This window comes from Dendrobates tinctorius, unplaced genomic scaffold (genome assembly GCF_039654945.1).
Source record: "Dendrobates tinctorius isolate UK_male_01 unplaced genomic scaffold, ASM3965494v1 ptg000051l, whole genome shotgun sequence".
Lineage (NCBI taxonomy): Eukaryota > Metazoa > Chordata > Amphibia > Anura > Dendrobatidae > Dendrobates > Dendrobates tinctorius.
Genome location: NW_027361719.1, coordinates 19,963,744 through 19,976,226, shown reverse-complemented (window position 1 = coordinate 19,976,226; position 12,483 = coordinate 19,963,744). Strand labels below are relative to the sequence as shown.

Genomic DNA, 12,483 nt, shown 5'->3' with positions numbered 1-12,483 from the left:
CAGATGTGGGATTTGAACCCAGGACCCCAGCCCTATAAGGCTGCAGTGCTAACTACTGAGCTACCAAGCTGCCCACCACTTATGTCAAAATCATAGATGCATGGATTCATCTTCTTATCCTTCTTGAATATCAGTACCAGGTCAGTAACATTCAGACACAGGGGTATCCAACTGGCCCTTAAGAGGCTTAGGGAGACAATGTCACTAAGAAACTGGGCAACTTTTAAAACCCCATGTTTGGCACTGCGAAGGGCGGCCGTAAAAGGGGAAGGGAGCAGAGGCCAGCCCTGCCTAGACAGGTCTGTAACATACACTTACTAGTGTCCAATTAAACCATAATTATTTATTTTTATTACCACAGTGTATAAACTGTCTATAGAAGCTATTGAACAGTCCTCATTAATCTTTGGTATACCTAGTTATATTGACTTAATCCCCGTCTACAAGACTATGCTCTTCCCTTAGTCGACTAAATTTAGCTTTTCTAACCTTCCAAGGTTTTATATTTCCCCTTTCTAGTGTTTTGTTCAATATTACTTTGGCACTTTATGCTACCCATGTGCTTATGGACCTGTAGATCTGAAATATTGTTTCAGGACCATTTGACAGAGCCAGGCTCGGCAAATTGTCTCCTCTGGTTGGTTCAATCAACCAAGGGTATGTTCACATGTCACATTTTTCCCACAATTTTTCTGCAAAAAATGGGGTATTTCACTTTCTAAGCAGTGAGTGAGATTTCTTAAATCTCACACACACGTTGCTTATTTTTTCCTTTGAGATTTGAAGCTGTTTCAAATCCGCAGCCTGTCAATTCTTCCAGAGTTTTTCACCCATTCTAATGCATTGAAAATAATGAAGAGTAGATAAAGTAGACTGCTACCTCAGGCACCTGAAAGGAATGATGCGCTAATTTTTGGATTAAAAAACTACAGATGATGGGGATACAAAGATGTAAGGGTGGGGGGTAGGGATTTTGCAGTGGTTGTAGAATGCATAACCTATCTTACATTGATACCTGCACAGGTTAAGGGGAAATTGCTGAAGGGAAATGGTCAGAATTGAGAAAGAAGGGGGAGCAAGAGGTAAAATTAATTATTGGCAGCCTAACAGCTAGCATACCATACAAATCAATGGTTGGCAGAAACACCTTGTAATAATCTGGGTCTTGTTATTGCAACTACCAGAGGTAGCACAGACAGGTAGCGTAGTTAGTGGGTAGCCAAAGGTCAGTACTCGGGAACAGAAGTACAATGTGCAGTAGCAGCAGGTGACAGTAAGTGTAAGGCCCAGCATAAATAGGGTGTCCTATCAAAAAAATCACAGGATGGAGCCAACCAGGAACAACAGGTACTGTCCAGAGCCCTGAATAGCTCAAGGGGAAGAGCTGCTGCCTGGTGCACAGGAATTGACAGATTCGACTCCTGACACCCGTTCATTGTATGAATAAAACAATTTTTTTCATCATGTCTATATAAGAATCAGTAAAACAACAGATTAATATAGATCTAATATATAAAGCTTAGTGTGTGTGTGTGTGTGTGTGTGTGTGTGTGTGTGTGTGTTTGTGTGTGTGTGTCCGGGATTGGCATCTGCACCATCGCAGCTACAGCCACAAAATTTTGCATGGTCATACATCTGGACCCCGAGAGCGTCATAGGCTATGTTGTGAGGCAAAATTTTAACCCCGTGCATTCCAATTCACCAAACAATTTTGCCACTATCTACATAATGGGGAAAAAGTGAAAGGAACAGTGTTGGAAGCAAATTGACAGCTGCCAGATGAGAACAAGGGGGACTTAAAGAATGAGAGCAATGGCGCCAAAGAGTATATACCGTACAGTTGCTGAGATGGGGCCCTGACATGGGATACTCACCACAAACGGGGATATGAACACACACAAAATGCGCCACACACTACCACGTGCTTCAACACATATACCACCCTCAGCACACATTTCACCACACATACACCAACCTCGCCACATAAAAGTCGAAACACAAAAGTCGCCACTCAAAACTCGCCACACTGTCCCAGTGCTGTTTAAAAGATGAAAAATGAGCTGTGATTGGTTGTCATCAGCAACAGTTTTCTTTGTAGACAGTTGTGGTAACTGAGGCCTATTATTCTTATCATTTCTATGCTGTTATCGTCCTTCTGTAAAGCTGGAAATAACACAATTTATTACCATGCCAGCACAGACCACCCTCTGACACAGACTGCAGGGGGAGCCCAGTATCACACAGGATAGGATTAGATACACTGCTCAGCAGTCAGTATCACACAGGATAGGATTAGATACACAGCTCAGCAGTCAGTATCACACAGGATAGGATTAGATACACAGCTCAGCAGTCAGTATCACACAGGATAGGATTAGATACACAGCTCAGCAGTCAGTATCACACTGGATAGGATTAGATACACGGCTCAGCAGTCAGTATCACACAGGATAGGATTAGATACACGGCTCAGCAGTCAGTATCACACAGGATAGGATTAGATACACGGCTCAGCAGTCAGTATCACACAGGATAGGATTAGATACACGGCTCAGCAGTCAGTATCACACAGGATAGGATTAGATACACAGCTCAGCAGTCAGTATCACACAGGATAGGATTAGATACACAGCTCAGCAGTCAGTATCACACAGGATAGGATTAGATACACAGATCAGCAGTCAGTATCACACAGGAGAGGATTAGACACATGGCTCAGCAGTCAGTATCACACAGGATAGGATTAGATACACGGCTGAGCACTCAGTAACACATGATAGGATTAGGTACACAGCTCAGCAGTCAGTATCACACAGGATAGGGTTACATACATGGCTCAGCAGACGGTATCACACAGGATAGTGTTAGATACACGGCTCAGCAGATGGTATCACACAGGATAGGATTAGATACACTGCTCAGCAGACGGTATCACAGGATATGATTAGATACACTGCTCAGCAGTCAGTAACACGATAGGTTTAGATACACAGCTCAGCAGAAAGTATCCCACAGGAGAGGATTAGGTACACAGCATTATTTATCTATATTTTAAACTGAATTTATTGGTCACTTCTCAATCTGAGGCATTTTAAAAGAAATGGATGACTTAGTATGAAAGGTAAATGTTTTATTTCCAACAGTGAGAAAAATGTAAAAGAAGGAGTTCAAAAACAAATTTAGCAACATTTTCTTGAATATTATCATGGATTCCTTAGGTCATTGTTATGGGAAGTTGGGTAAGCTTAAAAATATCGTGTTCTTCTAATATTCTAGTCTGAATAATTGGGAGTTTAAAAAATAATAGTACTAGAAACAAGCTGGACAGACATTTTCTTCAATGATCCATATGATCCGTATATCAAATCAACTTCAATCAAGCTTAAACGGAATCTGTCACCCCTTTTTTCAAATATGAGCTGCCGGCAACGCCATCAGGAGCTTATCTACAGCATTCTGTGGAAAGATAAGAAAAAAGAGTAAAGCCCCTGTTACACATAGCGATATCGCTAGCAATATCGCTGTAACGTCACTGGTTTTGTGACGCAGCAGCGATATCGCTATGTCTGATACTTACCTCCGACCGGCTCCCCCGCTGCTCATCGCTGATCGCCCGAGAAAGTCCTGGATCATTTCTCGTCGTCAGCTTCCTGCTGGGCTTCCTGTGGCGCCGACGAGCGACGTGTGGACGCGGGTGGGAGGACGTCAGGATCGCCGCGTCTGACAGGTAAGCAGCGACCCCCGACCGCTGCTATGTCGCTGGTGAGATCTGCCTGTGTGGCAGCTCACTAGTGACCACTTAGCGATGCACCAGCGCTCCATATCGTTGTCGGGATCGCTGGTGCATCGCTAAGTGTAACGGTACCCTTAGATTATACTCACCCAGGGGCATTCCAGGTCCGGAGGGAGTCGTGGTCCGGTCCGACGCCTCCCATCTTGCAGAGATGACGTCCTCTTCATTCCTGCTCATCGCGGCTCCGTCGTAGGCGCACTGCTCTGCCCCGTTGTGGGCAGAGCAGAATACTGCAGTGCACAGGTGCCGGACCTCTCCCGACGCCTGCGCACTGCAGGACTCTGGTCTGCCCTCAACAGGCCAGAGCAGTGCGCCTGCGCAGGAGCCACGACAGGAAGGAAAGAGGACAGCATCGTATGAAGATGGGAGGCGCCGGACCGCGACACCCATCGGACCGGACGCCGGGGTGAGTATTCTCTTTTTTCTTATCTTTCAGGTTACATCAGGGGCTTATCTACAGCATTACAGAATGCTGTAGATAAGCCCCTGATGGCAGTGCCGGCAGCTCATATTCAAAAAAAGGGGTGACAGATTCCCTTTAAAGTGAGAGTTAAGCTGTGACTACTTCTTTGTCATATTCCTAAGAACACTTAGCAATTACGCAGGAGAAAATGGTGTTTCAGCATGGTAAAATCCCTCAATGCCTGAAAAAAAAAAATACAAAAATCTAGTGTAGGAATAAGGTGATTATATATTTAGATAGATTTACATAAACATTCATTTCCTGTACATTATTCAATAATATTAAAATTACTAACAAATAAATGTAATTTGTCCAAGTAACTATGATTTTAGCATCATTTGGGATTAGGCAAGCCTGACAAAACTTCCCCGACAATCATCAACTTGCAGCCAGTTAGTAGTATATTCAGTAAGTGTTTTTCATCCCTTTTCGTCCACGTGAAACAAATGATCTTTGATCTGACGTCTGGAACTTATTCCATCCATCTAGAGACTTAAAACAGGCAGAGTATTGACAAATTGATTGTGCAAATTCAATCAACCCCTTTGAAGAGCAATCACACAAACAATCCATTGATGAAAAGGGGGCAGAAGCCAACTCCTAATTTGCACATTGACTGCTCTATATTTGGCCACATAACTGACTGGTTCATGTTGAATATTAATTTTAGGACAGAGAATATGTAATGTTTAATAAATGGAGAATAAAATAGTAAAAATGTAGTTCTCTAATCATTTCTGAAGGAGGCTCGGTTGGTCAAGGGTGGTCACTAAGGTGACTTCATCCTCAGAGATGTTATTAATGTTTTTTAACAGATGCATTGAGTAACTTTTCAAGGCTATATCTTTGGAATTTAAGCAGAAAACTTATGTACTAGGAAAAACAATTAAAATGTACTAAAGGTGAAATGAATGAATAGATTTCTGTACTCTCAATTGTATGAGGCCAAAAAATAATATTGAGGGAAGTTCTATCAGCTTCTGAATACCCTGTACTGAATAGCAGTTTTTCAGGAGTTGCGTAAGACAACTATTATAATTATTACTTTTAAGGGAAGTAATTAGCTTTAGTAAAGAACTTCTAGAGGCATCTATGAAGCTGAAATTTTTCTGCTTGTGGTCCTAAAATACCACGTATCTCATTGCTTTAACAGCTCAAGGTCAACACAGACTCTGGTCCGTAGAGCAACTATTCAGTTGTTTGTTTTTTTTCAATTTTACTTGTGTCAGTCAATTGGTTTTCACTGGTTTCTATGAGGTCAATACTTCAAATGACAGCATTGAGAGACCTGAGTAAAAAAGCAGGATGGGTAATTATAGCGTTACAAGTTTCATTTACATACACGGCTTTGTAGCATTTTTCGTGTACTCTTTCATCGCTTTTTTAAGGGCAAAAAAGGCAGTGTTCTTCAAGAAGATAATAACATACTAAAAGTTCCATATTTGTGAGGGGTATTATTTTGTTGGGTAGTAGATAAATGCTCCAATAGGATGGTTAGCTTAAAAAAAAAAAGCCACAGAAAAAGCCGGTACATCATTTCCAAAAAATAATTTGTAAAATTCACAGAGGAATTGAGGGCAAATGGTGCCTCGATTAATGAACAAAACCTGCGGATGGCTTAAACACTAACTGAAATCTGGAAGTAAGGTGGCAACTAAAGACAAAAGGTAACTGCATTTCTGCAATAATTTACATCAGCACCAGGAATGGTCAAGAGAAAGGTAATGTAACCTTTATTCAGTAATTTTCGGAATACAATTGGACTTTATACCCCTGAGTAATTTTGGAACTAGGTCATCAATAATTACCATCTTTTTAATTACCTGTAGATCTCTGTCCAGAAGTCTTGGATATTTTCACAGTAACTTAGTTGTGCTGGGCTGCATTCTGGACTTATTGGGAAATGCTTATTGGAGTAGTATTTCTTGAGTGCACTGAGAACAAAGACATTCATAAAATTCTCCAAACTGTTGCAGTTATAATACAATTTGATTGTTTTTCACAACACAGATTTCATGCCTACTTCAAAATATATAAAGTGCTCTCAGTGAGAGAAACAAAATAGGAATCTTGTGGGTATGATACCTTTTAATGGCTAACAAATAATAGTGAATGTTGTTACAAAGCAAGCTTTTGGGACTGCTTACGCCCCTTCATCAGGCTGATATGACAAAATATTTGAAGAAACCTTATTTATATACAGTTTAAAGCACATGCTGGTGTGATACATGGACATTTCATAGTAACATAGTTATTAAGGTTGAAGGGAGACTTTAAGTCCATCTAGTTCAACCCATATCCTATCCTAACTTGCCCTAACATGTTGATCCAGAGGAAGGCAAAAAAAACCCATGTGGCAACAGTAAGCTTCACATTGGGGAAAAAAATTCCTTCCCGACTCCACATACGGCAATCAGACTAGCTCCCTGGATCAACGCAATATTAAGGAGACTAGTGTATATACCCTGTAATATGATACTTTTCAAGAAAGGCATCCAGTCCCTTCTTAAATTTTAGTAGTGAATCACTCATTACAACATCATATGGCAGAGTTCCATAGTCTCACTGCTCTTACAGTAAAGAATCCGCGTCTGTGAGTATGCTTAAACCTTCTTTCCTCCAGACGTAGAGGATGCCCCCTTGTCCCCGTCACAGGTCTAAGAGTAAAAAGATCATTAGAAAGGTCTTTGTATTGTCCCCACATATATTTATACATTGTAATAAGATCACCCCTAAGCCTTCGATTCTCCAAACTAAATAACCCCAAGTGTAATAACCTGTCTTGGTATTGCAGACCCCCTAGTTCCCTAATAACCTTGGTCGCTCTTCTCTGCACCCGCTCCAGTTCAGCTATGTCTTTCTTATACACCAGAGACCAGAACTGTACACAGTATTCTAAGTGTGGTCGCACTAGTGACTTATATAGAGGTAAAATTATGTTCTCCTCATGAGCATCTATGCCTCTTTTAATGCATCCCATTATTTTATTTGCCTTTGCAGCAGCTGCTTGACTCTGGCCACTAAATGTGAGTTTGTCGTCCACCCATACACCCAGGTCTTTTTCAGTGACTGTTTTGCCCAGTGTTTTACAATTAAGCACATAATTATACAACTTGTTCGTTCTACCCAAGTGCATGACCTTACATTTATCCCCATTAAAGCTCATTTGCCATTTATCAGCCCAAGCTTCTAGTTTACATAAATCCTCCTGTAATATAAAATTGTCCTCCTCTGTATTAATTACCCTGCAGAGTTTAGTGTCATCTGCAAATATTGAAATTCTACTCTCTATGCCCCCTACAAGGTCATTAATAAATATGTTAAAAAGAAGCGGGCCCAAAACTGACCCCTGTGGTACCCCACTGCTAACCGTGACCCAGACCGAGTGTGCTCCATTAATAACCACCCTTTGTTTCCTATCCCTGAGCCAGCTCTTAACCCACCTACACATATTTTCCCCTATCCCCATTGTTCTCATTTTACGTATCAACCTTTTGTGTGGCACCGTATCAAAAGCGTTTGAAAAGTCCATGTACACCACGTCCACTGCAATCCCTTGGTCCAGTCCGGAACTTACCTCTTCATAAAAGCTTATCAGATTAGTCTGACAGGAACGGTCTCTTGTAAACCCATGTTGATATTGGGTCATAAGGTTATTCTTCTCCAGATACTCCAGTATAGTATCTCTTAGAAAACCCTCCAGGATTTTACCCACAGTTGAGGTTAAACTTACTGGCCTATAATTTCCAAGTTCAGTTTTTGTCCCCTTTTTGAATATTGGCACCACATTTGCTATACGCCAGTCCTGTGGTACAGACCCTGTTATTATGGAATCTTTAAAGATTAAAAATAGTGGTCTATCTATGACTGTGCTTAATTCCTGCAGTACTCGGGGGTGTATCCCATCTGGGCCCGGGGATTTGTCAATTTTAGTGATTTGTAGACGCCGCCGTACTTCCTGCTGGGTTAAGCAGGTGACATTTAATGGAGAATTTTTATCCCTGATCATGTTATTCGTCATGGGATTTTCTTGTGTAAATACTGTTGAAAAAAAGTCATTTAGCATATTGGCTTTTTCCTCATCCTCATCCACCATTTCACCCAGACTATTTTTAAGGGGACCAACACTATCATTTTTTAGCTTCTTACTATTTATGTAGTTAAAGAATATTTTGGGATTATTTTTACTTTCTCTGGCAATGAGTCTCTCTGTCTCAATCTTTGCTGTCTTGATTTGCTTTTTACAGAATTTATTTAATCTTCTGTATTTATTTAATGCCTCATCAGTACCTACTTGCTTTAATTCTCTAAATGCTTTATTTTTATCTCTTATTGCGCCCCTTAAAGCTCTATTTAGCCATAGTGGTTTCCTCCTATTTCTCGCATGTTTAATCCCATACGGTATATATTGTGCACAGGTCCTATTCAGAATGCTAATAAACGTCTCCCATTTTCTTTGTGTATTTTTATGTCTCAGGATATCGTCCCAGTTAATTGCACCAAGATCATCTCTCATCCGTTGGAAATTTGCCTTCCTGAAGTTTAGTGTCCTTGTAACCCCTCTACTACACATCTTATTAAAGGATACATGAAAACTTATTAATTTGTGATCACTATTACCCAAGTGACCCTCAACCCTTACATTTGATATGCGGTCTGGCCTGTTGGTTAATATTAGGTCTAGCAGTGCCCCCCCTCTTGTTGGGTCCTGAACCAGTTGTGAAAGGTAATTGTCTCTCATCGTTGTCAGAAACCTATTACCCTTGCTGGAACTGCAGGTTTCAGTTCCCCAATGTATTTCAGGGTAGTTGAAGTCCCCCATAATAATGACTTCTCCTTGAGTCGCTGCTTCATCTATTTGCTTTATGAGGATATTCTCTGTAGCTTCCATTATTTTTGGAGATTTATAACAAACCCCTATCAGTAATTTATTATTTATTTCAATAAACAAATACTGAGCTAGAAGAGAGAATCCTTAATTAGGTAAGATTAGTTAGGCAGTGGGATGTAAATACTTATGTCCCCCCCAAAAATTGAGAAAAGTATTCAAGGTGTGATACCTTTATTAGCTAACCAGAGAATTATATTTCTCTGGTTAGCCAATAAAGGTATCACAAATTGAATACTTTTCTCAATTTTTTGGGGGACATAAGTATTTACATCTATTTTTCTGGCTAACATGGTACCACAATTTTATTTTGTATTGTACATCATAGGTAGTGTGAAAAATTCTATGAGCTCAAAGGGCTACTTGGAGGAGGACCCATTACCATATCTGAGCTTTCGCCTCCAAGTAGCCCTTTGATTTCACAGAATTTTTCACATTACCTATCTAGTCTTACCTAATTAACCTTCCTCTAGTGTTAGCTTTCTGTTACTCTTTCTTATGTTAACGGGTTGGTTTTGACCCATGTCTTAAATCACCCCTAGGATACCCTAAAAACAGTTATTTATGATCCAATTTGTTTCTTACCTCTTACCTTGTTAGGGTTTCTCATCCATGGAAGGATTGATTTTAATATTTTTGTTGTGGCCCCCTGGGCCTTTCATTTGAGAGCATACCCTTCATTTTCAATATAAAAATATTGTCAAATGAACCTCAAGAGAATAATATAAACTTAAAAAAGTTTGTTATATTACCTGACTATTACTGAAGGGTTTTAGAACACATTTCTTAAATGTAAAAAAAAATACATATATATTTTATATTATTAACTCTAGTAACAACTATGGTGTTACGGGTCAATTTTGACCCATATCTAACTATTTTATTAAAAAGGAAAAAAAACAGATTTTTTTATAGAACTTTAATACAAATAAAAGATGAAAATTATATTAACATTAATAGCAATAATAATAAAAAGTAGCTTTTCTAGGTCAAACAAACAACAATCAATCAAGCAAATCAAATCAACAGAAATCAAGTACTAGTTTTTAGATGCATGTGTGGCAAAAAGTGACACTTTTTGTGTGTTCTTTGCAGAGGTATTTTTTGCAGGCGGAGCACGACGTGTTTGTCTTTCTGTCCTTATTGCTAGGGCAGACCTGACACCTCTTTCTTTTAGAATCAGGTGGTCTCACTGGGGTTGTGGATGTTGTGGTTGATGTTGAGGCAGGCCTAGTTGAGGAGGATGCTGGTGATGATGCTCTTTGTGTTGCTATGGGTGTGGACGAAGCACTTGTTGAGCTCTGGAGTTGTCGGACCAAGGCTGCAGCGGCTGGGTCTCGGGGCACTCGCTCCCTTTGGTCAATGTGCGCCTTGACAAGGGATCTTCCTAGTTCCTCAAGAAACATCCTCCGCTTGTTTTTTTTCTTTGAATTCCATCCTTGGTGAATGTGGGTCCACAACACAAATGAATTGCATGCTGACACAGCAAGGATGTTGTAAAATACAACCATTGGCCATCTCCTAGTCATTCGCTGGCAAGTGTAGGTGGCAGTCAGCTTGTCCACTCCTCCTTTGTTTTTGTTATAGTCCAGGATGATTCTGGGCTTTTTGTCACTTCCTGATGACACAGCTGCATCTTTGTGAAGTGTGGACATCAGTACCACATTCCGTCGCTTTTTGGGGCAGTATGAAACAGCAGTGGTGGTGTCTGTAAAAACAAACTTTGAGGAAAGTGGAGCCCTGTCCTTCATCTGCAACAATTCAGCGGGCAGCTCAGGTTTGTTTTTTTTCACTGTGCCCACCATGGTGATTTTTCTCCTGAGAAGTTCTTGCCCAAGGTCATAGCTGGTAAAAAAATTGTCACAAGTAATGTTGTGACCCTGCAGTCCAGTAGTCATATCGAGGACTACACGTTTTCCTTGGTTTTTTTCAGGGATGCCGCTTGCAGACTTGCCTATGTAAATCTGTAGATTCCATGCATAGCTAGTTTTTGCATCACAGGCTGCCCAGATTTTTATGCCGTATTTGCCTGGCTTACTTGGCATGTATTGCCGGAAGGGGCATTTTCCGCAGAAAGGGAGAAAACGTTCGTCTACTGTCACTTCTGGCCCTGGGTTGAACATCAGTGGAAGGAGCTGCACCCATTTCTCCCAAATATCCCTGAAGGGAGCAAGTTTGTCAGATTTTGTTCTGGTGTCTCTGTTGTCAAATCTGAGGACTCTTGATATCATTTGAAACTTTTGAAGTGACATTGTTGCCCGGAAAATATTCCTGCCTGTCGATACGTCCCAGAGACTATCAGTGGCCTCATTGCAGGATTTGTACACTCCAGCAAGGAGAAGAACACCAATGTAGGCATCCAGGACATCATCATGAAGGTCATTCCACATGTTGCCGTGGACTTTTTATCCTTCAAGGTTTGTCATAGCAATAACGACTTTTTTTTATTGACAATGGCATAAACAGATCAAAACATGTCTTGATGTCACTTACTCTTGTCACAGCAAACCTTGTGATCCCAGGGGTCATTTTTATGACATTTGCAGCATCTACCCTGCCATGTACATCTGGAGGTATTGAGCTCCAACTGATTTTGCCACTTTTGGATTTGAATCTTTCAGCGGGAGCAGCTTCAGCACCAGTGATCTCCTCATCAGACTGATCAGAACTGTCTGTGTCTTCCGGTTCATACTTCACATTATCTTCCTCCTCAGAAACCTGTTCATCTGTATCAGTTTGCTGCTGTGTGTCCTCTGATTCATTAACATCTAAGATATAATCCAGAATTTGGCTTACATCAAATCTTCTCCTCATTGTTGCATGTGTAAACTGGAGATGTATAGTCTGCAAAGTACCAACTCTAAGCTGATTTGGCCATACATGCTTGGACATGTGATACATAATGTGTTTCACAAGGCGTTACTTAAGAAAGTCGTGGATGCTGTTAATGTCTCTCCCGTGCCACCACCTCCCGTCTTGGTGGATGGCACATTGGAGTTTGAGGTGTCCAAGGTGGTTGACTCTCAGGTATTGCGTCGCACTCTACAGTACCTGGTCCACTGGCGTGGCTATGGTCCTGAGGAGAGGACTTGGGTGCCGGCTTCGGACATACATGCGGACCGACTGATTACAGGGTTTCATCGCCGCCATCCGGACAAGCCGGGTCCTCGACATTGTGAGGTTCCTGGGGTCCCTCGTAGAAGGCGGGGTACTGTCATGTCGGACACTTCGCACCAGGGTGTCCGGCAGACAGCGGTAATACCCCATCCTACCACTTGGTTCTCAGCGGCGCTGGTTGGTCTTCTGATCTGGCTTGGATTGGGTTAACCAGGTTGTCAT

At 41.2% G+C, this 12,483-nt stretch overlaps 1 long non-coding RNA gene across 3 annotated transcripts in view; it reads right to left on the bottom strand.

Moving 5' to 3' along the window:
* Positions 1-3,109: 3,109 nt before the first annotated feature.
* Positions 3,110-12,483, bottom strand: part of LOC141091320 (uncharacterized) — a 37,611-nt gene continuing 28,237 nt past the window's right edge. For all 3 annotated transcript variants that reach the window (XR_012232489.1, XR_012232491.1, XR_012232490.1), the window contains 2 exons: positions 6,080-6,190; positions 3,110-4,748 (listed from right to left, as the gene is read on the bottom strand). This is a non-coding gene — a long non-coding RNA (uncharacterized lncRNA). The remainder of the gene's footprint in view (positions 4,749-6,079; positions 6,191-12,483) is intronic.